Raw genomic sequence first — 26,293 nt, 5'->3', positions numbered from 1 at the left:
CAAACTCATGTTAAATCATTGTGGGCTTTATTAGTCTGTCAATATAACCATAAACTTGACAAAACTCCACAATAAAAGCAAGTTTCAAGTACTTGTTGACCATCTTTCTTCAAATGAGCATTGGTCACTATGGCAAAAATTGGCCCATATCTTTCGGTCAAAAATATTTAATGGTTTATAAAATTTGCAAGTTAGAAAAAAAAAAAACAAGCTTGTTTGACTGATTCCTTTGATTTGGAAATCGCATAGAAAAGACAAAAGTGTACACACCAGCTAAGTACAAATATTAAAGCTCTTTAAGGCAAAGCTATTTGTTATTGATTATATTTTTATTGTTACTATTTTGTTTCTTATGACTAGAATCAAATGTGAAGCAATTAGCTTCTTTGTTCCCAAGGGCATGATATACATGACATGATCAACAAATTTACTCGCTATGGTTTCTGTAATTCTTTTATATCACTATATTTCTAGTTCAAGTATGTGTTAAAATTTTAGAATCTATATTAAACATTGAGAAGAAAATGCTAATAAATTTTAAATTATGATAGTGAGAAATTGTTTTTCTAACAAAATCAGTGAGTAGAACTAAAGAAATTTTCTGCATTCTGGGTACTTAACTTCTTGATAGAAGAGTCCTAACAAATTAATTTAGCAAAGACAATTCAGGTGTAATGTTACATATGCTGGAAACAGTAGCATTTATGGGTTAGTAGGAATGAGTTTTCAAAATCCAATTATTCTCTAAGATGTTAAAAATTAATTTATAAATATAATTATACTTTGTCATCCACAAATGCCTTAATACATACTAAAAAAAAAAAAAAAAAAATTATATCTGACCCTTCATGATTCTGTCTTACATCTGAAAATAAATTTGAAAATATATATCTCTTCTATTTCTTCTCTGCCTTTTTTTTTTTTTTACTTTTTAATGTGGAAGACTTAAAATATACAAAAATAGAGCACTTCGTATAATGAGCTCTCATGCACTCACCACTCAGCTTTAACAGTTATCAATAGTTTGCCAATCTTTTCTCACCTATCTCCACCTGGCTTATATTTATAAAAGTACTTTAAAGCAAATCCCATACTTAATATTACTTTACCTATTTATCCTTTAAATTTATCACTTACAGGTAACACTTTTTTTCTATGACATTTCCTAGTACCACTATCACATTTTACAATGTTACTAATAATTCCTTAATTATTATCAAATACCTTTTCCTATTCAACTTTTATGATTTTCTTATATATATTTTCTTCAATTTGTCATTTTTATCAGGAACAGCCCTCCCCTTCCACCTCTTCTGAAATAAAAGGGCCAGACATCACATTTGGTTGATGTCTATTAAGTCTCTTTTAAGCTACAACAGTCCTCCTTTTTCACTCTTTTGTATTCATGTAATTTATTTGTTGAAGTAATCATGCCATTTGTCCTATAAAATTCTCACTTTTCAAAATTGTCTAATATTTTCATATTTTTAAAGATCCTTATTAAACTGGGTAGTCTCTTTTTCCAGTTTAGATAGTGAAGTAGGTAAATGCTGTGCTTGACTCCTCTAACAACCACATGAAAATTATAAGTAAACTACAGAACAGCCATCATTGAGAAACAGCTAAAATCTAGTTGACCAGAAGTCCCACAACTAAGAACATAGATAAGAAGCCACTTCAACAGTGATAGGAGGTGCAAAGACACAGAATAGGCTGGTTCTACACCCATGCGTGGTGGTTAAAAAATGGGAGGAATATCTTGGCTGCAGAAGTCTTCCCCTGGAGGATTGAGGGGCCCTAGCCCCAGACCAGGCTCCCCAGCCCAGGCTTTCAGTGCTGGGAAGAGAAGGCCTCACAAAATCTGGCTGTGAAAATCAGCAGAGACTGTGGCTCAGTGAGAGGAGGACTGCAGGAGTCTCAGGCATTCCTCTTAAAGGGCCTGAACATGGACTTACTTGTGATGGACTCATTCACCCTGAGCTTCAGTGCTGGGGCAGCAGCTCAAAAGGTGCCAGGGACACACAGGGAGGAATTGAATTGACTGGTTTCAGGGGCAGAGCTGGAGGGGCAGCTTTCTCTCAGACAGAAGTGCTGACAGAATCTATGGTTTCTTTGCTGAGCCCTTCCTTGACTCAGCATGCAGACACAGGCAGATGCCGTATCTGAGTCTCCATCAGCCTGGCTAACACTGATCACTCTGCCCTCGTGATTCCCTGAGACTCTGCCCCACCCAATTTGTGGACCCATCCAAGCCACTTCCAGTGGCTTCTCCATACAAATGGCCTGTCTTGGCTCATGTTGTGAACTGTCCTAAAATCTCTCAAAGGTTCAGAAAACATAAACAAGCAGCATCTGGCCTCAGCATACCCATATCTCTGGCTGAGCAGCCCCAAGCCCGGCACTAGTAGCAGCTGGCCTTAGTTCACAGCTTGACATTTCCAAGCCCTGCTTGGGTGGAAGCTATCTGCAGATTGCTTGCGGCTCATGATAGCTGGGTTGAGGAAGGGCACAGGCTGTGGCTGAACTGGACCTGCAGTGGGGCCCCTCTCAAAAGGCCCTGGGACAGGCACGCCCAGTGGCTAGCTTCACACTGAGGTGGAGCACCACCTGGGGCCACATCTGAGGATGACACACCCAAAGAGTAGATTGGACAGGCACCAGAGCTCTGCAAAAATGAATCCTGCTCTGTAGGGTCAGCCCCTGCACAACAGCTCCTCCACTATAGTTACAACCAGTCCTCACAAACAATCATCCCACGGGTCAATCCCTCCCACTGATGTGTTAACGGAAATCAAAGCTTAACTAAAACAGGAGGGTATGTACAACCCATATAAGGCACACACCTGGAATATCTGGCTCAAGTGATAAGGAAGGCCCCACAGACACCTACTACATAAGGCTGCTCTACTAAAACTGGAAAACAGAGCAGTCCTACCTAATACATAGAAACAAACTGAGAGGAGCAGCCAAAATGGGGAGACAAAGAAACATGTCCCAGATGAAAGAACAGAACAAAGATCCAGAAAAAGAACCAAATGAAATGGAGACAAGCAAGCTAGCAAATGCAGAATTCAAAATATGGTTATAAGAATGTTTGATGAACTTAGGGAAAGAGTAGATGAATTCAATGAGAATTTTAATAAAAATAGAAACATAAAAATGAAGACAGAAAACATAAAAAAAATCAAAAATGAAGAATATAATAACTGACATGAAGAACAGCTTAGGAGGAATCAAGAGTAAATTAGATGAAGCAGAAGATCAAATCAGTGATTTAGAAGATAATGTAACAGAAAACACCCAGTAAGAATAACAAGAAAAAAATATTCAAAGAAATGAGGATAGTTTAAGGAGCCTCTGGGACAATATCAAGCATACCAACACTTGCATCGTAAGGGTAACAGAAAGAGAAGAGAAAGAGAAAGGAATTAAAAACTTATTTGAAGAAACGATGATGGAAAACTTTCCTGACCTGGAAAAGGAAATAGACATACAAGCCTAAGAAATACAGAGAGTCCCAAACAAGATGAACCTGAAAAGGCCCACACAAAGACTATTATAATTAAAAGCCAAAGTTTAAAGACAAAGGGAGAAGATAACAGCACCTAGTTACATACAACAGCACTCCCATAAGATAGTCAGTTGATTTCTCAACAGAAACCTTGCAGGCTAGAAGGATTGGCATGAAATATTCAAAATGATGAAAAGCAAGTGCCTACAACCAAGATTACTCTATCAAAGCTATCATTTAGAATTAGAATCGAAGGACAAATAAAGAGCTTCCAAGACAAGAAAAAGCTAAAGGAGTTCATCACCGTCAAGGAAATGTTGGAGGAACTCCTATGAGAAGAGGAAAAAAGAAAAAAAAAGTCAATATATCAATAATAAAATGGCAATAACTAGATATCTATCATTTGAAATGGATTAGGTACTCCAATCAAAAAATAGGGTGGCTGAATAGAAAAGAAAACAAGACTCATATATGCTGCCTACAAAAACTCATTTCAGATCAAAAGATATACACAGACTGAAAGTAAAGGGATGGAAAAGATATTTCATGAAAATGGAAACAAACAAAAATCTGGGTAGTAATACTCACCAGACAAAATTAACTTTAAAACAAAGGCTGTAACAGGAGAGCAAGAAGGACCCAGTAATCCCACTTCTGGATGTTTATCTGAAGAAACCTAAAACACTACTTTGAAGGGACATATGAAATCATATGTTCATCACAGCATCATTTACAATAGTCAAGATATGGAGGCAATCTGTGTCCATCAATGGATGAATAGATAAAGAAGAAGCAGTACATATATACAGTGGAATATTACTCAGCCATAAAAAATAAATAAAATCTTGACACCTGCAACAACATTGCTGGACCTAGAGGGCATTGTGCTGAGTGGAGTAAGTCAGGCAGAGAACAACAAATGCCATATGATTTCACTTACACATGGAATCTAAAGAACAAAACAAACAACCAAAATGGAAACAAACTCATAGATACAAAAAACATTTTGATGGTTGCCAGATAGAAGGGGGCTTTGGGGGGTGAAAAGGGGGAAGAGATTAAGAAGTACAAATTGGCAGTTGCAAAATGATCGTGAAGATGCAAAGCATGGCATAAGGAATATAGTCAGTAATATTATAATAACTATATATGGTGTCAGGTGGGTGCTAAATTTATTGGGGTGATCACTTTGTAAGTATATAAATGTCTAATCACTATGTTGTACACATCAAACTAATATAATATTATATGCCAACTATAATTAAAAATAGAAAAATATTTTTAAAAGAAAAGAAATATAAAACTAACAACAACAAAAAAAACTAGGTAGTCTAACATAACCCAAAAAGCACAACATGACCCAAAAAGCACATGCAACAAGGTGAAATTTATTTTTGACTAAACTTTTAAAATTAGTTTCTATGAATATTAAGCCATTGAAAATGAGAACAGGGAGGGAAATATTTTATTTAATTAAAATATTTAAATAAAATATTTAAATAAAATAACTGCCTTCAGATATTAAAATAAAAAAACTTCATTCTTTTTTAATAGTGTAAAGAACACTTTTTGAAACCTACTTAATCTTTGAGATAAATCTCACATCTACGTCAACACCAATTTGTCTTAATTATCTTCCACTTAGTGATCTAAGTTAAACATGGTGAATCTCAACACCCCTTCCAAAAAAAAGTCCCATCCTTTTTAGAACTACTTAAATCTATGTTTTCAGCCAAATGACTACACAAGATAGAATAATGACACAATTACAATTTTCTAAAATGGGTTTAATAAAGCAGGCACAAATATTCTAAAATGTCAAAAGCCAGATTTCGATGCAATTTCTTCTCACTATCTCTTCCATCCTGGCACAAATATAGATGTTAGTCTTTTCCAAGCGAAATTGTATGATTATAAAGCTACTAAGAGAGATCATGAGAGCTCATGGCCCTTGCTGACATGAGTTCTACAGATCTTTCCTTCAAACTCAGAAACTACACAATCCCAGCTGTTCAAATCTCTGCCAAAAATAAGGGCTTGGAAGAGTTCCATCTGGCTTAGCTTTAACAGTACAAACAGGAATAAAGCAATGCTCACAGGCAAGGATTTTGCAGAACTAAATAATCCTGCAAATGAAGGAAATAAAAAGGCATCAGTCTGTGAAGGTTAAGTGGAAAGAAATGTGTAGTAACATAATATAAAATAGGAGTTAAAGCATAAAGAATTAACAGGATTATTCTTATTTTGAGACAAAGAAGCCATGAATAATTTATGAAATATCTTTTCTTTCCAAAAATGAGTATTTATCAGGATCATTTTACTTGGTTTAAAGTATTAGGGTTGGATCCTCTCAGGACGAAGATCTTTTCTATTCTATTCAATCATCATGGTCCAGGTACTTAAATGGGCACTTTATTTTGCAGCAAATTATAGGCAAGGCTCGAATCCTAGACCACCATCTTTATGACATACTTCTAAGCATTTGCAGACAGGATCCACCCAAATCTTTTTTCTTTCTTTCTTCATCTATTCTCTTCCTACACTTCCTCCTTTATGCTCTTCGCGCTAGTCCCTTGCTCCATCATGTCTCTTTGCCTTTATTCATGTTTTTTCCTGATTCCCTCTGCAACACCAATTTATCTAAGACTCAGCTCCTCTTTTAAACTTTTCAAGTTTTCTTTCTCTCTTGTCCAAATAGAATAGATCATTGTCTCCACCATTCATGCCAATATGATATGTTCTCACTCATTTTGAGAACAATGGCATGTGTGCCAGTTTTATACCAAATAAAAACAAGTTATTTAAAAGCTTTTTAAACTTTAAATTTAAAATTAGTTATTTTGAAAAAGACTTAAATTTACCTTTCAAATATCCTTATCTTTTTTCTTCTTAATTGTCTCTATTTAATAATCATGTATAGAGTTTTTTAATTGGGAAAATTATTTATTCATTTTTGGGATAATTATAAGTCATTGAGGAAAACTTAAAAAACTCAACTTACAAGCTAATCGGAATCATGGTTATTGAATAAAGCAATGATGATACCACTGAATAAACCTCAGCAGGTCTAGGACCAGTTACATAAGTTGCACTGAAGAGTCCTTAAGAATGCACCGGTATCCTAGAAGTGAAAAGTCAGACACAGAGCATGCTTCTGTGAGACCGAAAGAGAATGCCTACAGACTTCACAGTCAAGATTACCAACCAGGACAGGAATCATGGCTATGAGTCAAAACAGTGATTTCATGGAGAAGTAGTAATGAACTCACAGCATTTAAGGATGTAGAGGTGGCCATTACAGGAGTATTGGTCATCAAAACATATCATTGATGTGATTGTGATGGATTTTCTCTTTCTTCAAGAATCATGTGTAATTTTTGTTTTTGTTTCGTTTTTACATTTCTCCCAAGAAATAGAACTACTGAAATTCTGACAGACTTTTGACACAGACTAAGTTGTTTTTCATCTAAAATTTGGAAGAAGAGGAACTTTCTTCATCACCTCCCACTCCACCGTCGTGCCCTTTCCAGCTTAGACTCAAAACTCCTGCATTTGTTATTGGGATAACTTAACAAGTCAAAATGGGATTTAGCATCATTGCCAGAAAAGTAAATGAAGAGCCTCTTTATATGGTCTGTGGGAGGGTGGAAAACTGCCCTCTTAAAGGCATTTATTGCATGCATTCATGTGAGGGCATGTGTTGAACATAAAGTAAGAGTTGCTTATAAGACCTGTATTAATTCAGTTTAATTTTGCCACCTTTTATATATTTTTAACTTTTAATTTAATTTTATTCTTGATAATCATTGTTTCTGGACCATGTGTTTTGTTCACTAGTCTCTAGCCATTATTTATTTCTGTAAAAATTATATGCACTACTTCTACCATGTATAATATTAAAGTAAGTTTTAACAATAATCAAATATAGATCTGTCATAGGCAGAATTCTAAAAATAACCTGCAATGATCTTTATCCTTTTGTAACCTCCTCTCCTTCGTAGAATCTGTGAGTATAATGAAACATTCCTGCTGTGATTGTCATCTTATATAGTAAATTAACCTTAAGGTAGGGAGATCATCATAGGCATTCAAAGCTAATCACAGAACTCCTTTAAAAGTAGAGGTTTCCTTGGATGGTGGCACAAGAGGAAGGTAGAAGAAAAAGTCAGAGGGATTCAAAGCAAGACAAAGATTTGATTTGCGATTGGAAAATGGAAGGGCCATGTGCAAAGAAGAGCACCCCTAGAAGCTGAAGCATGGCTCCTGGCTAACAGTCAGTAAGGAAATGGGAACTTCAGTCTCACAGCTGAGAACTAAATTCTGCCAACATTAGGAATGAACTTGGAAGCAGTCTTTTCCAGAGCCTCCAGATGAGAATCCAGCATGGCTGAAAACTTGATTTCACTCTTGTGATACTTTGTGCATAAAACTCAGCCAGTGTGCATGGCTTTCTGACCTATTGAACTTTGAGCTAAAAAATGAGTGTTGTTTTAAGCTCCTATTTGTGATAACTTGTTAATTAGCAAACGAAAACTAATATGGCATCTAAAACCAAGAGACACAAGCTTAGTTTACTGCCTCGATAAAAGAGCTAAATTTTAGAAATATTTTCTTTGGGGGAAAAATATTTCAAAAACACATTATTATTAATTTAGCATCTAGCCTTTTTGTTCTGGCACTCTTATATAGTTAGTCCTAGCAGATTTAAATGGATATATCCTAAAATAGTAGATATAACATTTTGTAAAATTTAATAATTAAATGTCTGAAAATTAACAATATTTTGAGAAAAACATTTGTGAAAAAATATTTAAAGTAAGGGGTTATGTTGATAAATTCAGTTTCCATAGCTTAATTACTGAAACTGATCATCAAGATAATTAACTACTTCTCACCATCAACATAAAATCCAGAAACAATATCCTTCTCATTGTGATCCCAAATCTTTCATTGCCTCATCTATAATGAATCTGCTTCCCAGATCCTCTCCATACTCTGAAAACTTCTTGAGGTTTTCTCATGCTGTTTTTCTATTTTCCATACATCACTAGCTGGACTCCCTTTTTTTCCCCTCTGCCTATCCAATTCCCACCCATCTTTCCCCTAACAAGTTTTATTGAGGGAATAATTTACAATATAATTGTATATATTTAAAGTTTAACACATGATGATTTCATATACATATGCATTGTACAGCGATTCCGAAGATCAACATGATTAACATATCTATACCTCGCATAGCTAATTGTGTGTGTGTGTGTGTGTGTGTGTGTGCACGTGCGCGCAGTGAGAATGCTTAAGATCTACTCTCCACAACTTTTAAGCAAACCATACCATATTATCAACTATAGTCACTATGCTGTATATAAGATCCTTAGAACTTGTTCTTCCTATAATTAAATATTTGTACACTTCTGCCTATCTCCCTATTTCCCTTCTTCAACCACCACTACATTCTGTTTCCATGAAATTGGCTTTTTAAAAAAAAAATTCCACATATAAGTGATACCATACAGTGTTTATCATTCTCTGGCCTATTTCACTTAACATAATGCCCTTCAGTTTCATCCATATTGTCACAAATGGAAGAATTTGCTTCTTTCTAAGGCTGAATAGTATTTCATTGTATGTATAGGTATATCACATTTTCTTTATCCATTTATCAATCAAAGGACATTTAGGTTGTTTTCACATCTTGGTTATTATGAATAATGATACACTGAACATGGGAGCATAGCTATCGCTTTGAAATATTGATTTCATTTCCTTTGGCTATATCTAGAAATAAGGTTATTAGATAATATGGTAGTTCTATTTTTAAAATTTTGAGGAACTGCCATGAAATTTTTCATAATGGCTATACCAATCTACATTTCCATCAACAGTATACAAGGGTTCTCTTTTCTCCACATACTTGGCAACATTTGTTATCTCTTGTCTTTTTAATATTAATCATCTTAACTGGTATGAAGTGACATCTCATTATTGTTTTAATTTGTTTTTCCCTAATGATTAGTGATGTTGAGCAAATACCTAATGATGATTAGTGAAATACCTATTCAGCATTAGTATGGAACCACAAAAGATCCTGAAGAGTCAAAGAAATCTTGAAGAAAAGAATAAAGCAAAAGGCATCACACTTCCTTATTTCAAATTATATTACAATGTTATAGTAATCAAAACAGTATGGTACTGATGTAAAAAACAGGTACATAGACCAGTGAAACAGTATAAAGAATCCAGAAATAAGCCACACATATATAGTCAACTGATCTTTGACAAGGGTGCCAAGAATGCACAATGGTAAAATGACAGTATTTTCAACAAATGGTGTTGGGAAACTGAATATCCACATGCAAAAAAAAAAAAAAAAAAAATGAAATTGGATCCTTATCTTACATCACACACAAAAACCAACTCAAAATAGATTAAAGACTTAAATGTAAGATCTGAAATTGTAAAAATCTTAGAAGGAAATACAGTGATAAAATTCCTTGACGGTCTTGGCAATGATTTATTGACTATGACACCAAAAGCACAGGCAACAATAGAAAAAATAAATAATTGGAACTACATAAAAATAAAAAGCTTCTTCACAGCAACAGAAACAATCAATGAAATGGGAGAAAATATTTGCAAACCGTATATCTATTAGATTAACATTCAAAAGGCTTAATCTCCAAAAATGTATAAATAATTCATACAACTGAACAGCAAAAAAGCAAATAATCCTATTTAAAAATGGGCGAAATACCTGAATAAATATTTTCAGTCATCTTTCAAAACACTAAGTTCTTTCTGAAATTCCTCTCTTGCCCCCAAGATCGACATCTTTTCTGAATTCCTAAGTATTTCTTCTCTGTGCTAGTTATTTTGCCATCATATTTATTTCTATATAAATGTCATCATGAACTATTAACTTACCTTTCTATATGGATTTTAGACTAACTGAGGGTAGAGATTATATTATAAATGTAGGAAATGATTACTTATTCGAATTTCAATAAAGAAATTTTTTAAATAATTAGAACTTGTGTCTCATAAAATACAAAGGAGAAGTAAATTAAATCACTTTTTAGCCATGACTGTATGAAAAAGAAAACATGTTGATTCAGTGTTCTCTGAGATTTTGCGGTCATTTGAAGAGTTTGTGTTTCTTTCCAGCATAATTTATGTGAACAATTTTTTTTAATTTTTACTAGAAAAAAACACATCTAAATGATCGTATTGAACTAAAGGAAAAATACGATCATTGTAAGACACACTATTATTTTTATATCACTAAAAGTAAACAAAAATTGCCATTTAAACTGTAACAGAATGCTTTCATTATACCTCTGCATGACATTGGAGGTTACGTCAGCTTCTCATCATCACTTTGGCATATATTTCATCATTTTTGGTGACTTGGCAACTGTTCTTACCTCTAGTTGTATTAACTGGGAAGTGAAAAGCAATGTTTGTGCATATATCTAAAGAATAAAATTGCAAGGTTTTACCTACTTCTGAGTATCTCCCTTTTAAGTTCTCAAGTACTTTTTACTGCTTTGCAAGAAAATAGGTAATTAAGGTCACTTATTCCATGATAAATATTTGCTGCAATGTCAATTATTGGATCCAGTGCTCTGTTTCCACTCCTTTCTCCTTGAACAATTACCTTTCATTTCAATGGCATCTCTAGTATGATTTTTTAAAATACATTTTGAGGGGCAGTGAATTCAACATCTTTAGTCACACTAATGCACCTAACACAACTGAAATAATGACAAGATGAACAAAAATGACAAAGTTTACAAATGGTTTGGCAATTACGTCATATAAAATTTCTTATTTTTGTAGGTTAAAAGCAGTCGAATGTAGACAATTTCATTTTGTTTAAAGTAATATAATTGTTGTCTCTTCAAAAGGGATTATAAGACACAATTTATAAAGCCAATATGATTTCAGAGACATTGCAATGTGGGGGGGGATGTGTAAAGCAAAAAACATAGTATTTTTCAATAAACCTTTTCAGAATGAAAGCAATATATAATTTAATAAATTCTTAGTGTCAATTTCAGACATAAGGGAAATTTTCTGGGATAAGAAACCAAATTAGGAGAGCAGTTTCACTGAATGTTTCAGAGATCTGTCTGAGAAAAAAACTGCCCTCCATCAATTGCATCAATACTCCAGGGTTTATTTGTTTGTTTTTGTCTTTTTTTGATCACTCTGTTCCACATGATGTCTAGTATTGGGGTCACATATATGAGTCTTGACTCTCCTACGGAATGATAAATTTTTTAAGATCAGGGATAGTTTAGCTCTTTTCGTTATCTCCTTCCCCAATTAGCATGGTACCTTGAACAGAAAAGATGATCAGTACCTACTTGATTGAATGTATGGATGATAGGAAAATGCCAAAACTATATCTTAGAGATATAGTCTCTGCACTGAAGGTACTTACGATTTGTTTGGAGAGATGAAATTAAGTGGTACAGACCAAAAAAATATATTCTACATATAGTAAGATTTCAGAAAATAAAAGGCATTTTTTATAAAGAGGTTTATATGAAAAATATGGGATTTCAACTGAGCTCAGAAAGGAGTGACATGGTTTAGAGAGATGAAGCAATAATGAAAGACAGTATGTATTTGACACTGAAAAAGTAAGAAAGACAAAGGGATACATCAATAAAAAAACACTTGAGTTGGACAAAGTCTGATAAAATTCCTATTCTACTCTTACAAAACAGTTTCTATTTTAAATGTGCTGTCTTGAATTATGATCACTTAAAAGGAAGACATATTTAATATTCACCATTATTACTGGAAATGGACATATACATGAATTATAATACAAACTGTCAACCTTAACTATGCAACTCTGATCTCTTGTGCCACTTAACTCCTATTGACATGAAGACAGAGTTCAACATTGTCATAGGATGTGAATGTAGCACTACCAGATTTTAAATTTATGATACTTTTTTACTATAGTGACCCATGATAAATCATTTACCAATGACTCTTTATCTCCTACTATTTTATTGAAAGTTCCTTGTGCATAGGTCAAGTTATTTTTCAGAGTTGGATTAAGATTCCTTATAAAAATATTATATTACTTTACTTTCAGCATCCTGAGTGAACTCTATACTTAAATGATCATGATAATTTATGACAGCTATAAACACAGAGCTTTAGAAAATTTATGTCTCTCCACCACTTGACCTCAACCTAGTTTTTTGAACTTTTATCTGACAGTTTCAAACCAAAAACATGAGCATGGAGGAGGATAAGGGAGACCAGAGGAAGAGCACAGATGAGGAGATTCAAGGTGAAGTGCTAAATAAAAGGTAAGAGTAAGCTATTTCTGGAAGGTATCACAGAAGATAAAATTAAGAGTACTGAAAGGTAGACAATCCCACAGGAGTCAAAGACCAGTCTAGAAGTGGTCCAAAAAAAGTAACAATGAAATAACGGGAAGTGAGGTAATAAAATCGAGTCTATTAGTTTTCAGAAACTGCATGAAGAGGCGGGCCAACAGAAACTAGGACCAGATACCTTGAAACCATGGCACTATTGCCTTTGGGAAAACTTTTAAAGGTATGAACTGCTTCAAAGTCACTTCAACCCAGTAATTACGAGCGAGAATAGATCGATGTTATTGTCTCAGCTGTGTATAAATTCTAATTAACTTTCCAGGCTAAAATGCAAAGTGAAGGGTTAGAGATAAAGATAAAAAACTAAAACTCCACTATGAAGCGTGACCCAGGAGGAACAGCAGCAGCAGCATCACTAAAGAGCTCCTTGGCAAAGCAGTATCTTACATCACACCCCAGACCTACTGATTCAGAATCTGCATTTTAACAGGATCTCTTGGTGAGCTACATGCACATAAACATTTTGGAAACACTATGTAAGTCCAATTAAACTAATCTTTAAATTTAGTCCAAAACCCCTACTCACCATCCCTGAAATAGTCTATGTGCTCAGTCTATTCTCTAAGCATACCCCCATGTTATTATCCCCACTAAAAAGCCGGATCCCCTTTCTCTCAAACTATGTGGCTCCCACCCTCCTTCAGGTTGCAAATCATTTTCTACCTCTTCGTAAAGCCTTCTTTTACTCTTTCACTCAGTCACTGGTCCCTTACCCTTACTAAATTCACAGTATTCCATCAGAATCACTTATTGGCAGAGTCACCTACTAATTTGTGACACTTTCTGTCTTGATATTTTGTATTATTATTTGAAGATTTAGATATGTTTTCAACTAACTTTAGGAGACAGCATATGCATGCTTTTGAGAGTAGTTTCTTCACATGGTCCCTGGATTCTATGCAATTCATTTTTTAGACTATTATAATTAAAGTCTTTCTGAAGCCTGTAAATTTACATCTGTGAACACAAACTGTGCATTACAAAATATGAAATTGTACACAGTTCACAGCCATCTTAGCTTAGTTAATATATAAAATACCAAAAGGTCAGTCTTGATGTATAAAACCAAATTTTTTTATGTTCCACGTGAAATTAATTTGTAGCTAGAATCATCTAAAAACTGAAACATTTGGTGTCCATCCATTCTGGTCTTTAAACTCCTCTAATTTACTTTAATTTAGTATCTACTACATCTTTAGAAAAATTAAAGAGTCAGGTTTATTCTTGGTATTAGAAGAGTCTGGCAACATAATCCTTTACTACAGTAAATCAACACCATCTACATAATATATTGAAGCTGGCAAATAATCAGGTATTAGAATACCCTACAAAACAATGCTGTGTACTATGAGCCTTTTCGAGTCCTCTTATAAATTTTATTTGAGTCCTGCCACCTAAAACAATATGAGTAATAAATTAAGGAACTGAATAGTATTAAATATCTGACATATTTTCTAAATTTAAAAGATCGTAAATCTGATCATATGCTACAATTTCAAATACCACTCAGTTACTCAACGATCATTCTTATTTTTAGACATACTATTATAATACTATTTAAACTTTTCATTTCATGACTTTCTACACAGTCAAAACTTGACATTAGCATTGTATAATGCTAATCTAATTAATTAAGGGAATTTAAATTTAAGGGATAAAAATCAATGACTCATGTTCAATTAGAATTCAGAAAATGTAATCACCACAATTAACAGAGTATATAAATTACATGATTGAATCTAAAAAGAATGTGAGAAAATAAAGAGATAAAAGATCTGACAATTAGATTAGTCTTTACCGACGATTCTTGGAAGATACTCTCCCTCATATATTTTGTCTCTTAGGAAGGTAAGTTTCTGAACCAGAAACTTCTGGACCGGCATTTAACTGAACCACTAGGAAGTCACTCTGTGACTTTGCCATCCACTGAGATAAGAATATGAAAACTTTCACAAAAATTGTCACAGATTCTTTGAAGCTACAAATATCTCTTCAGTTCAGTGGAAATGATAATGCAATTTAAAATGATTTTTAAATTGTCAAACTAATCCGTTTGGGTTAAAAAGTAACTTCTGTAGGTAGGAATAGCGTTCTCCTGTCACTGATCTGTTTTGGTTCCTGGTTATCGACACATGTTAATTTTACTTTGTTTCCCATAAATATTTTATAACATCATTTTGCACTTTGCTTACTGCTACCTTTTCTTTTAGATTAAATGCTAATTCCTCAAGTAGTTTATAGTAATAATTAAATTAAGTACTCATAGTTGGAGAATAAAGAGAGGGTAAGTGTTCACTTTTGCTTTGGCCTCAGTTTCATCCTCTGTGACTCGAGGGGTCAAAGTTTGGTGACCTCTGTTCCCTTCCCCAGTGGTAGGCTGGAGCCATCCCCTGCCAGCTCTGAGAGTTCATGTCTTCCCAACTCTAAGTCCATGATGGAAATATTCATATCATGGAAACCGGCTAATGTTACACATCAGGGTTTTTTAAATTTCTTTTCACAGAGGCAGTTTACCACCACACCACTACTTCTAGCTCTATTTAAGAAAATAAATGAAGTCTCATCAACCAGAAAGTAGTTTAAATATCAGTTTGCCATGTAACATAAGAAATTTAGGTTGGTGGGCAGGGACTGATAGAAGTCAAGAGAAAATAAATTGTTAGTCTCACAGTGTTTATAAATTGAAATAACAGAAGACTGGTCGTCAAGATCTAGATTTGGGCATAGGTCTCTACCGACTGCTGTTTTACTAATGGCACATCTTTACCCTATCCCTCAAATTACATGAATAGAATATTGGCAAAAAATGAGTATCATATATTGTTCTTTCAGAGTTGCTAACTAACCAATTTGGAATTACTATTGCAATTATAATAAAACCACTCCCTTAACTTAATTATTTATTTAGTCAATAGAAATTTTGAAAAAGCAAATATGGTAATCCAGGCTTGGTTTCAAAATAAAATCCAAATTCCTAGTTAAATTTTATCAACTGTATATAGTAACTTCTCGATCCAATGATTTTTAGCTACAGACAGCATTTTTACCACAAACTTTTATCGTAATAGAAAGTGCTTTGAATAGAAATAGAAAGTTGTACTGCACTGCTCACTCACCATGTAACCTATGACTGTACTTACAGAGTTTTCTCATTGGTAATATGTGTAGAATAATAATATGTTGCCTCTTCCTCCAGGATTCATGTCAGCTTTAAATTTAAAAAAAATACAAGAGGAATATTATGAACTACAGAAATACCCTAGGTAGTTAGCTTTATCATTGCTGTCATGGCCAAAAGGAAAAATGTGAGAGGGGACTATTGTTTTTACCAAAACAAGAAAGCAATAAAAAGAGCTTCTACTATGGTTCAATAATATGCAAATGACAACAGACCGTATCACACAAAAATGGTACACACTTAGAGACAGTTAATACACTTCATAGCTATGTTGGATGATGACATTGGTATGACTGATAAGAGAGTTTTTAAAGGATATATATATATTTCAGTGTTACAGACTTTCCCTAGGATAAAACAAGGAATAAACAGGAAACTAAAAATATAAATGAATTGCTACTTTTCTGCTTCTTCTCGGTAAAGGGATAGCAAGAAGACATAGCTGATAGCAAAAAGGAGCCTATTGTTGCCTAAGGCAAAGTCAGTGAAACTTTGCATTTCAAAAGCGTAAATTCTAGGTAGGATTTTGTCAGGTAGTCATGGCATAAACTTAGCTTGCAGGAAGCCATGAATATGTCTCTCAGAGATCCAATTCCTTTCTCCCACTGTGGTTTTTATTCCTTTCCAATTTTCATCATTTTCTGGCTTTCAGTTATTTCTATCAAAAGCTACAGTCACCAAATCTAGTGCTGTAACATTTTTAAAGAATGAATATTGTCCTACAAATATTTTCTGCTTAAATGAAAAGATTTATGGACCCATTTTAGGTCAAAGGATTTTACCAAAAAAAATTAGGTTTCTATGTGATCATGATAGTTCTGATTTATCAAATGCTTAGACTATTTTGAGCACTATGTTAAGTATGCTATACATATTATCACATTTTACTCTATTTCGACCCTACATGACACTACTATTATTATTCCCATTTTACAGATGAAAAACCAAAAAGTCATATTTAGCCTGAAATTTCAAAACCTTTTACAGGGTATTTTTAGAGGATCGTGATTTAAACATAATGAAGTTGACCACATTTATTTAGTAGTTTTCATCTTCAGCATAAACCTAAAGGAGTTTTTATTAGCAGTCAAATTATTTTTAGGTTTTTAGGCTCACAGTAAAAACGTTGATTTCCAGTAATGCTAGCAGACCAAACATGGCTTATTTTAAGCATTTGTTTATTATTCATTCATCATTTGTCTTTTCATTCAAAAAGTATGTATTTCAACTGCTATGCGTAGAACTCTGGTGGAGACAAAGAAATAAAAAGCAATTTCCCGCAACAATCCAAGAAGATTTTTAAAAATAATCCTTAGTTTTAGCCTGTGGCATATCTAGCATGTTTGACACCAGAGCGGATCATTTTATAACACTCTCTTTATATGCATGAAAAAATTATTCTCAGAAATAATTATGAAATGAGACAAGTAATAATGGCTAGCAAATAAATTTATACAGTAAACATTTTTCCTAGTTGAACTTGCATTGGTATGCCAGTATAAAAATATAAATAATAAATATTTTAGATATTACAGAAAAATGAAAAAGCAATGCATTGATTTTTTAATTAATGTATTTTGTTAATAAAATGTCAACAAATGCATGTCTACATGGTGTTCCATTAAACTAATCGTTAATATTGGTTTGTGTTTTGAAACTTAACTTCTGCATGTTTTTCAATAACATTGTCAAAATTGATCTTCATATATTTGCCTTTGGTAGACAGTACAGCCAGATTTGTCCATCTTCACTCAAAACAATTCAAAGGGCACATTTTATTAATTTTGCTTTCAAAATGTTTCCTTCACTTGAAACAACAGATGTAAAAAAATATATAGGAAAAAGATTAAAGATAAGTTTAGCAGAGATTTACAAAATCCAATTGCACAATAAAATGCTATTAATGTCTTTATTTCTTCAGAATTGATTCCAAAGGCTTTCTAATGCCTCTGCAGTCAGAAAAATGCCACTAAAATAACTTCACCAGAAAAGTCAGCATAAATTTATATTATACTTGGTAAACTTTCTCAAAGTTAATAATTGTTCAGAATAATCTGTGTTTGGCTTGAGAACAGTTTTTGCTTTCTGTAACACATTTTGAACAGTATATTTGAAATGATGGCACGGTGACCAAAAAACAGAACTTGGCTGACTACTTACTCTTGAAACAAATGTATACAGCTGAATTCGCATGTGCTGGGAGACTACTGAATAACTGGAAATTCTCCCAAAATATCTCCTCTATAGAACACAATGTTTACCAAAGAATAAGTAATATACATGTGTACATAAAATATGTATGCATACACACCAACACATACTTTATATGCTATATATACACATAATATATGTGTGTATATATATAATGTATATAGATATGCAGATTATTAAAACTCAAAAGTACCACAGCAATTATTTAGGAATTAAATCAAGATAGGACTCTTGAGTATTTTATTGCTTATATTGCTTAGAATTGCTGGCACATTACGGCAATAAAAAACAGACAGATTTAGCTGCCTATTATTGCTTTTAAAAGTTTTATAGAAAATGTCAGCCCATAGTGCTTGTACCCAGTGAGAATTGCCCCCAGTGCCCTACACTTGACATGTTAGATTTGAGCCAGCTGGTATTTAGTCTACCAATTCATATAAAAATATAATTATTTTTAGAAGTACTTGTCAATATAAAAACAGTAGCTACCCAAATTCTTCTCCCCATTATGTTTAATGCTCTACATTATTACTCCTAGCTATTTGAGACAATGAAATGTACTTGAACTTCACATGGATTTCATAGTTTGGTAGATGTGAATTTGAATTCTGGATCTGCTATTTACTAGCTGTGTAATCTTAAATAAATTGACTAATTCCTCTGAGCTTCACTTTTAAATTCTCAACTCTGAAAAACACTCACTACCATGATATACCTTATATAAATAACAAATGAAAAGGGACTTTCACATATTAGGTGCTCATTTAATGTAATTACCAATGATTATTACTTAGCCTTCGCCTGGATCCCTAAATATTTCAGATTCTTTGGGCAGTAATTACCTGTGAGAAGTGATAAACTAAATAGAGAAGTTATAATTTTTTTCCTAAAATGTATTTGAAATTAACATGCAATATTTTTCCTGTTGCCAACGTAGTTTCTTTAAAACTGTTTATGTAAGTGATCTACACTCATTGCCCCCTTTTTGTTACTACACAGCTTCTTGCTTTCTTCTGTTCTTCTAAAGGTCTCACTTAAATATTATCAACAAAGATCATCAACTCTAAGGCCTTTGCTAATTCTCATGGGAAAGGTTCACAAAATTCAGGAGCTGGCAAAATCTTTTAGAGGTCAATTTGCTTTCCTTATAGAAAGAAAATCTAAGCTCAGAATGGTGAAGCAATGTGTCTCATTAGCTAGAAGCTGAGAAGAGACACAGATCTGCCTCCAGGAAGCCTTTTGCTCCACCTTCATTACTAGTCAGTTGTTGCTCCACAACTCTGTTGACTTCCTCCATTTTTCTCTAACTCTTTTTTCTCCTTCTAAAACTGGCATTTCTCTTGTTTCTTTCTTTAGCCCTCTTCCCTTGTCTTTGTAACCTCTCTTTCTTGAAACTAACCTTTCCCCCCTTCAACTAGCATCTTTCTTCAAGTATCTCCAAAATCTGACTACGGCTCAACTCTTAGATTTTGAAAAATCTGCTAGAAATTTCCACCTGAATAGAGTAATAGCGATGGCGATTAATCTCAAGTATAGGGTTCATACTTAATTAGATAAGCAGTAAGATAAATTATATATATATAATTTCATGTTATTCTTTAATTGAACAAATACTTATCTAGCACCTATTATATAGAGGACACTTTGCTGACACCGGAGATACAACACGTGCAAACTCGGTCCCAAATTTGTGGGCATAGAACGTCTGTTCTAGGGCAGAAGGTACACGGTGGAGTTTGGATTCAGGATTCAGACCCAGTGAAGCCCCATCCCCTGTGCCGGGCTTATGCAGACACCTCCTGCCTGCTTGGTCCACAGTGTACAGAGAAGGGTTTCACTACATCATTATGCAGGGGTATATGGAGGAGCCGAAGTTCATGAATTTTTACACCAAAGATGAGGTGATTGACGCAACTATTGTGAACTACAATTCCCTGATGTCCAAAGTGGCTGAGGTGCTGGCCTCAGTCAGTGCCACCCAAAAGCAGGAGGTAGAGACTGGCATGTCCTGGCTCAGAGGGAAAGGATCTTGAGCTCATACTCCATAGACTTGGGCAGGCATACTGAGGTAACGGGAACAGAAGCCAAGTGCTAGGGACAAGTGCCAACCTCCAATTTTCCAGGATCTCCCAGAACAGGACCTGAGAGCCCTTCATGTGTTTGCCTTCAGCTGCCTGTCCCTTTAACAGGGAGAGGCCCCTGGAGTTTCTGTTCAGGTCTCTGTCTCGCATTTCGGTGGAAGAGACAGACACCAAGCAAATCATAAACCTAAATGTATAATTACAAGTACTTCAAACAGAGGTTGAAAGGTGCTATGAAATAACCATATTCTCATTTCCTGATAGGTTTGTGGATGCATCTTCACTTACTTTCCATTCATGACAATAGAATTATTGGAGAGTCTCTGGGTATACCATAGCAAGGGAAAGATAAGTCAAAATCTTTATATTGATGAACCTCTGATTTTCTTGATCTCATTTAACTGCAGTGGCTGGAATCATTAAAATTATATATGCCATATGGCCTATCAGTAAAAATATTAAAATAAATTAAATACATTTCTTCCTTAGCAATAGAGACTTAAATTAGATCCTTAAGTAGCCAAATTATAATCAAAAGTAAGAATAATAATTCTCATTAGAGTGTTCAAAATAACAAATGAGTTTTCTGCTTTCTTCTAGGTTCAGAGCATTTTGTAAGATATTGACTAATAAACGGTTTCTAAATGTATACTTTATAAAAATAAATTTGTAAAAAATTCAAAATTTTATAATGAACAGTTTAACTAATTTAGCATTTAAAAATGTACCCACAGTTCAAAACTATGAATAAACATTTATTAGAGTGTAATTTATTTTAAAGAAAGCTTATATCTTGACATGAATTGTTCCTAACTGTAATAATGATTAATCATCTAAATATTAATGTGGGGTTATCATCTCTCTAATAAACATATAAGAACTGCAGTACAACTAATACATGGGTATATAATAGAATAATATAGCTGGGCTCACATGGTCTGTGTCATTCTGTATTAAGCATTTCCATTTCTCAAATTCTATTTCATGAAGATAGAATAATCACTTTTGTTAACAATGAAGAATAGTAAAACTTACAAGATAAGTGGGTAAACATAAAAGATATAAAAATTAAATGTACATCCAAGAAATTCTAATTGACATCCACATTTATTTATCGTTCCTTGACAGATTTCCACTGACAAGACAGAAGAAAACTATTGTTCATTCTTTTCATGGTTACTCAAACTCCATGACAGCCATTTACAAAGCATATTCCCCTCAAAGCTGCTCTAGAGCCACTATCAGGTTCTCCCTTAAGTTTCATCTGCAGTCAATGAATAGGGAACGTTTGAGTATTTTCCATGGAACAGAAGCTGCTCTAGTTTTTCCTAACTTTTTATTAAAGTGTTACATTCATACTGAAAATTATACAAATCACAAGAGTTAGCTTGATGAATTTTTGCAAATTAAATACACCCATACAACCAGAAACCAGATTTAAAAACAAACAAAAAGGATGTTGCCAACACCCAGAAGCCCCCCTCATGCACCCTTCAAAGAATTCCAGAGGTGATCGCTTTCATGACTTTCAATTATCTGTATTATTTTTTCCTGTTCCTGAACCTGAAATGAAATCATATAGTATGTACTCTTTTGTGATTGGCTTCTTTCATTCAATATTATCTTTGTGATATTTGTCCATATTGTTGCATGTATTTGTGGTTCATTCTTTCTCATTGCTTTATAGTATTCCACAAAATTTATTTATCCCTTTTACTGATCATGGTTTTCTGGTGTTTTGGTTTGTTTGTTTGTTTGTTTTAGGTTATTATAAGTAGTGCTTCTATGAACATCATGTATATGTCTTTAATGAGCACACAAGTAGACCTGGCATTGATTCCAGACTCTTCTACCTAGGCAAGTTATTTAAACTCACTGAACATCAGTTTCTTTATGTGTAATATGGAAATACTAAAACTCATATTCTAGTATTACTCTTACAATTAGATATAATGTAGAGAAGATTTCTGGTACATAGTGGATTCTCGATGTATATTGTTAGTGTGGGCTAGAAGTGTAAAAGATACAAAGAAACTAGGCTAGAAAGAGCACTGCATTAAGAGTTAAGGCTCATGTTCTAGTCCTGATTCTACCATTAATCAACTGTGATAACTTCATCAAAATATTTAATGTCTTAAAGTTTTTTATTTAGTCATCTATGAAATAAGAGAGTTGCACTAGATATAAGATTTTTCTAACCTGATTGTTCTATAATTCTATAAATATAACAAAGCCTTGGCCATCAATAAATTCATAAGAAGAGGAGATAGAATATAAACTAAATAATAAATAATCATACCAACTTCTGGCAACTATGCTCAGAAATACAGAGCAGGAAAAAAAAAATGTTACTACCATTAAAACCCAAGAGAAAAGAATACTTTTGGTGGAAGAATCAAGGAACACTTCATGAAGACAGGAGCATTTGAATTAGGACTTGAAACACAGACAAGGACAGAGAGTAAGTTCAGACAGGAGATGGAAGGGAAGTATTGAAGCAGAGAAAGCAGGCCCAGGAGTGGACACAGGCTCAGGAAGGGAAGCATAAGACAGGTCTCAGGGGATAATGAGTCATCCAGAATGACTACAGCACAGGATTTGTGAAAGGAGAAAGGAGAAAAGGTAAATGGAAAGTAGGTATAAAGTCTTTGGAATGCCAGAAGAGCCAATATTTCACTTGGCTGAAAATGAAGAGTCACTGCAAATTATGGAAGAAAGAAGTGACATAACCATGACAAAGCTCTAAAGATTAATCTGATCACTCTAGAAACAAGGAACTGTGGAAGGGGGGTTGAAGATTAGAAGATCAATTTTAAAAATACTATAAAATTTTAGAAGAGAGAGAAAAAGTTTTTAAAGCAAAAAGGCACAAAGAAAGAGGAGATACATAAATCATATTTTAAGGTCATAATTAAAAAGACTTGATATTTGTTTTGTTATGGGAGACAAGGAATAGGAAAAATATCTATTGCCTCTATATCTAAAATCTATTGTCAAAGTAATAGATTTTAAGTCCAAATGACAAGGAGTAGAAGTACAGGGAAACATTTTATGTTTTTCTCAACAGCTACCAACAGATATTCAAAGCAGCTAGGCCAGCCTATTCATCTAAAAAATATTTCTCAAACAGCTTATTGGAGACTTTGACGTGTTTATAGATTCAACACAGAGGGTTCCACTAATTTGGGAAACACTAAATATCATATCTTCTTCTTAAATATTTACATTTAACATAAACTTAATAAAGTTCTAGGAAATCATGTGGGGTATATGTATGTGTATGTGAAACTATTAAATCTTATGGGACACTAATGTTGCAAGAGATAAAGTTTAGAATCATGCACACATCACACATATGCTTCTGAACTTACTTTAACAGAGTAAGTATGTAATAATAATAAATCTCTTTGGAGTGGTTTGGTATCAGGTATCAGGAGTTCATCCAGGTGAACATGTCTAAGAGATAAAAATAAAGGTAAATTGTCATGATAAAATTGAGATCTACGAAAGTGAATTTAAGAATCATCTAACATATTGGGGTTAGAGGAGGGTGAAATAGGTAAAGGGGACTAAATATATGGTAGCTGAAGAAAATTGGACTTTGGGTGGTGAACAAAATAGAGTACACAGATGTCAAATGATAATGCACATCTGAAAATTATATGATTGTATTAACTAATGTTACCTCAATAAACTTAATTAAAAAAAATTTTGGAAGCAGCAGACAATCTACACTTTAATGGATGGAAAGAAGAGAGACTGAATTGTGGCTTGATAAAGTAGAAAAATTAAGGCAAAATTATTTTAGAATCAGCATCTCCAGTTTACTTAATAAGTTATCGAGATATCATCTAGGCATTCTAGTTTAGCATAGTGTCAAATATGGAATACCAAACTATTTCCTTGCCAGCCCAATCTTTAAAGGAAATCTAGAACCAATAATCCACCTGAAAGTCCTAAGACCATTTTATGCTCAGATAGATTTAAACTCATAGCCCTACGGAGACCTAAAATGCCCTAATGTTTACAGTTATAGGTAGAACTTCTTAGGATAACATACTAATAGACATGACTGTTAGTTTTCTCAGTATACAGTAAATTGTTCTCAAACAGTAAATGCTGGGTGTTCTGGTGTCAGGCAGGAAAGGAGGGGGAAAAAAAGAACAGAAAGTGAGAGAGAACAACAAACGTAGTTTATCTAGATATCCATAAGAGATGCAAATTAACAACTACATGCAAGCTAGGGTCCTTCACCAGCCCAGTTTTGACATAGCCTCCATTAAGTGGACGAGCAAGGCGAAATTGTCAACTGGGCTAATAGGGAGAAGGGGAAGCGATGTGTTGGTAGGTAGAAAGAAGGATAAACAACAAATTATCCAGATTACACACACTGATTAAAATTATTCAACTTTAGGTGTTCAACTTCCACACTGAGTTTGTCTAAAAGCTAGTATATGGAATTAATAAAAATTTTATATAAAGTTCAGATCAATGCTCATTTAGTACAGCTGTTCAGCTACTCAGAATGTAACTAGAAAGTGTTTTTCATTTTTTAGATAAGCAAATATCAAGAAATAATGGATTTGCTCTAGAAATGGAATGTGTTTAAAACAAATTGTGTCTTTACCATCCTGTGCCACAAAAATTACATATCCATTAAGGTTTTTTAAATATTTGATTCTTAAGAGAGAGAAAATAGCTTCATAAGGTTTTATATTGTTTTTCAAATAGAATGTGAGATTTATTTTTCCTTTAAAAATAGATTCTTAGTATGTTATTTCAGGGAACAAAATCACAATAAAGTAAAATATTTTAAAATAACAAAATGTGGTACTCAAGAATGGTCTGGAGTCCATTGAAATAAAATATCAAAACAGTAAATTTCAAGCATTTTGGGAAATCTATAGAAAGCAAAGCCTAAAAAGAATATTACTAGACTGGCTACTATCAAATTATATTTAAACATTTCTATTAATGATATCATAATGAAGTCATAGTGAAATCTAGTTCTAGTCTTTCACAATCTAGAAACCACATCCTCAGTAACTACAAGGATCTTTCTGTTGCCTAGAAAAATGCTGTTTATATTATGGTAGCAACAAATCTCTTCTGTTTAGAAACACTTTCAAAACAAATGCCTGAACTTTATCTTTCTTTTCCTTCCTCTTTCTTTACTCCTTCTGGAGAAAGTATTTTATGTCCTAAAATTCCTAGTAAGTACCTCATATGTGACATGTCAAATCTATGTTTGGTCATTACAGTAACTCAGAGAACACACAATTTTTTCCCCTTATTCTACCTCTAGAAGAGAAAATATTCACAGATATCATGGATATTAAATAATTCTGAGCAGCTAAAAAGTATTTTTAAAGTGATTCAGAGCACTTACTTGGCTAGTCTGATGGGTTATACCAAAAGGAAAGGATCGTATGGCTGGTCTGAGAGTCATTAAGGTCTCCTAACGTTATCAGTTAGGAAGGTGCAACCTGTAATGGCAAGCCACACTTAATCTGCTTGTTCTTAATGTCAGTATTCAGTGTTTCTTCCTCTGACTTACAATGACCACTTGAGCTTCAATTTCTTGATCTATGAATTGGGGATCCATATAGTTTCCTTACTAGTTCATAAGGATATCATGTAAACAAATAGTATAACAGATGTAAAAAAATTTTCAAAACCCTACGTACAGGATTCTACACAATCACAAGCCATCAAAATAGTGTTATTTGCAGATTTTAAATGGTCTGTTTTTCACTAAATCTGAATTTAGGGCAATGCCTTAAAATATCTCTTCAGGATGAAATGAGGGAAAAAGCACATGAGCTAGGTAAAATGCTGCCAAACTTGCATGTACAGTGGTACCTGGGTGTGATAATCCACAGATAACTCC

At 33.7% G+C, this 26,293-nt stretch overlaps 1 protein-coding gene across 10 annotated transcripts in view; it reads right to left on the bottom strand.

Annotated features, from left to right (window-relative positions):
* PDE1A (phosphodiesterase 1A) overlaps positions 1–26,293 on the bottom strand; it is a 281,250-nt gene that overhangs the window by 182,128 nt on the left and 72,829 nt on the right. The gene's annotated exons all lie outside the window — the stretch shown is intronic.

The sequence above is a fragment of the Rousettus aegyptiacus genome, unplaced genomic scaffold (genome assembly GCF_014176215.1).
Source record: "Rousettus aegyptiacus isolate mRouAeg1 unplaced genomic scaffold, mRouAeg1.p scaffold_m13_p_2, whole genome shotgun sequence".
Lineage (NCBI taxonomy): Eukaryota > Metazoa > Chordata > Mammalia > Chiroptera > Pteropodidae > Rousettus > Rousettus aegyptiacus.
The sequence above is the reverse complement of the archived record's forward strand: the minus strand, read 5'-3'. Positions and strand labels throughout refer to the sequence as shown.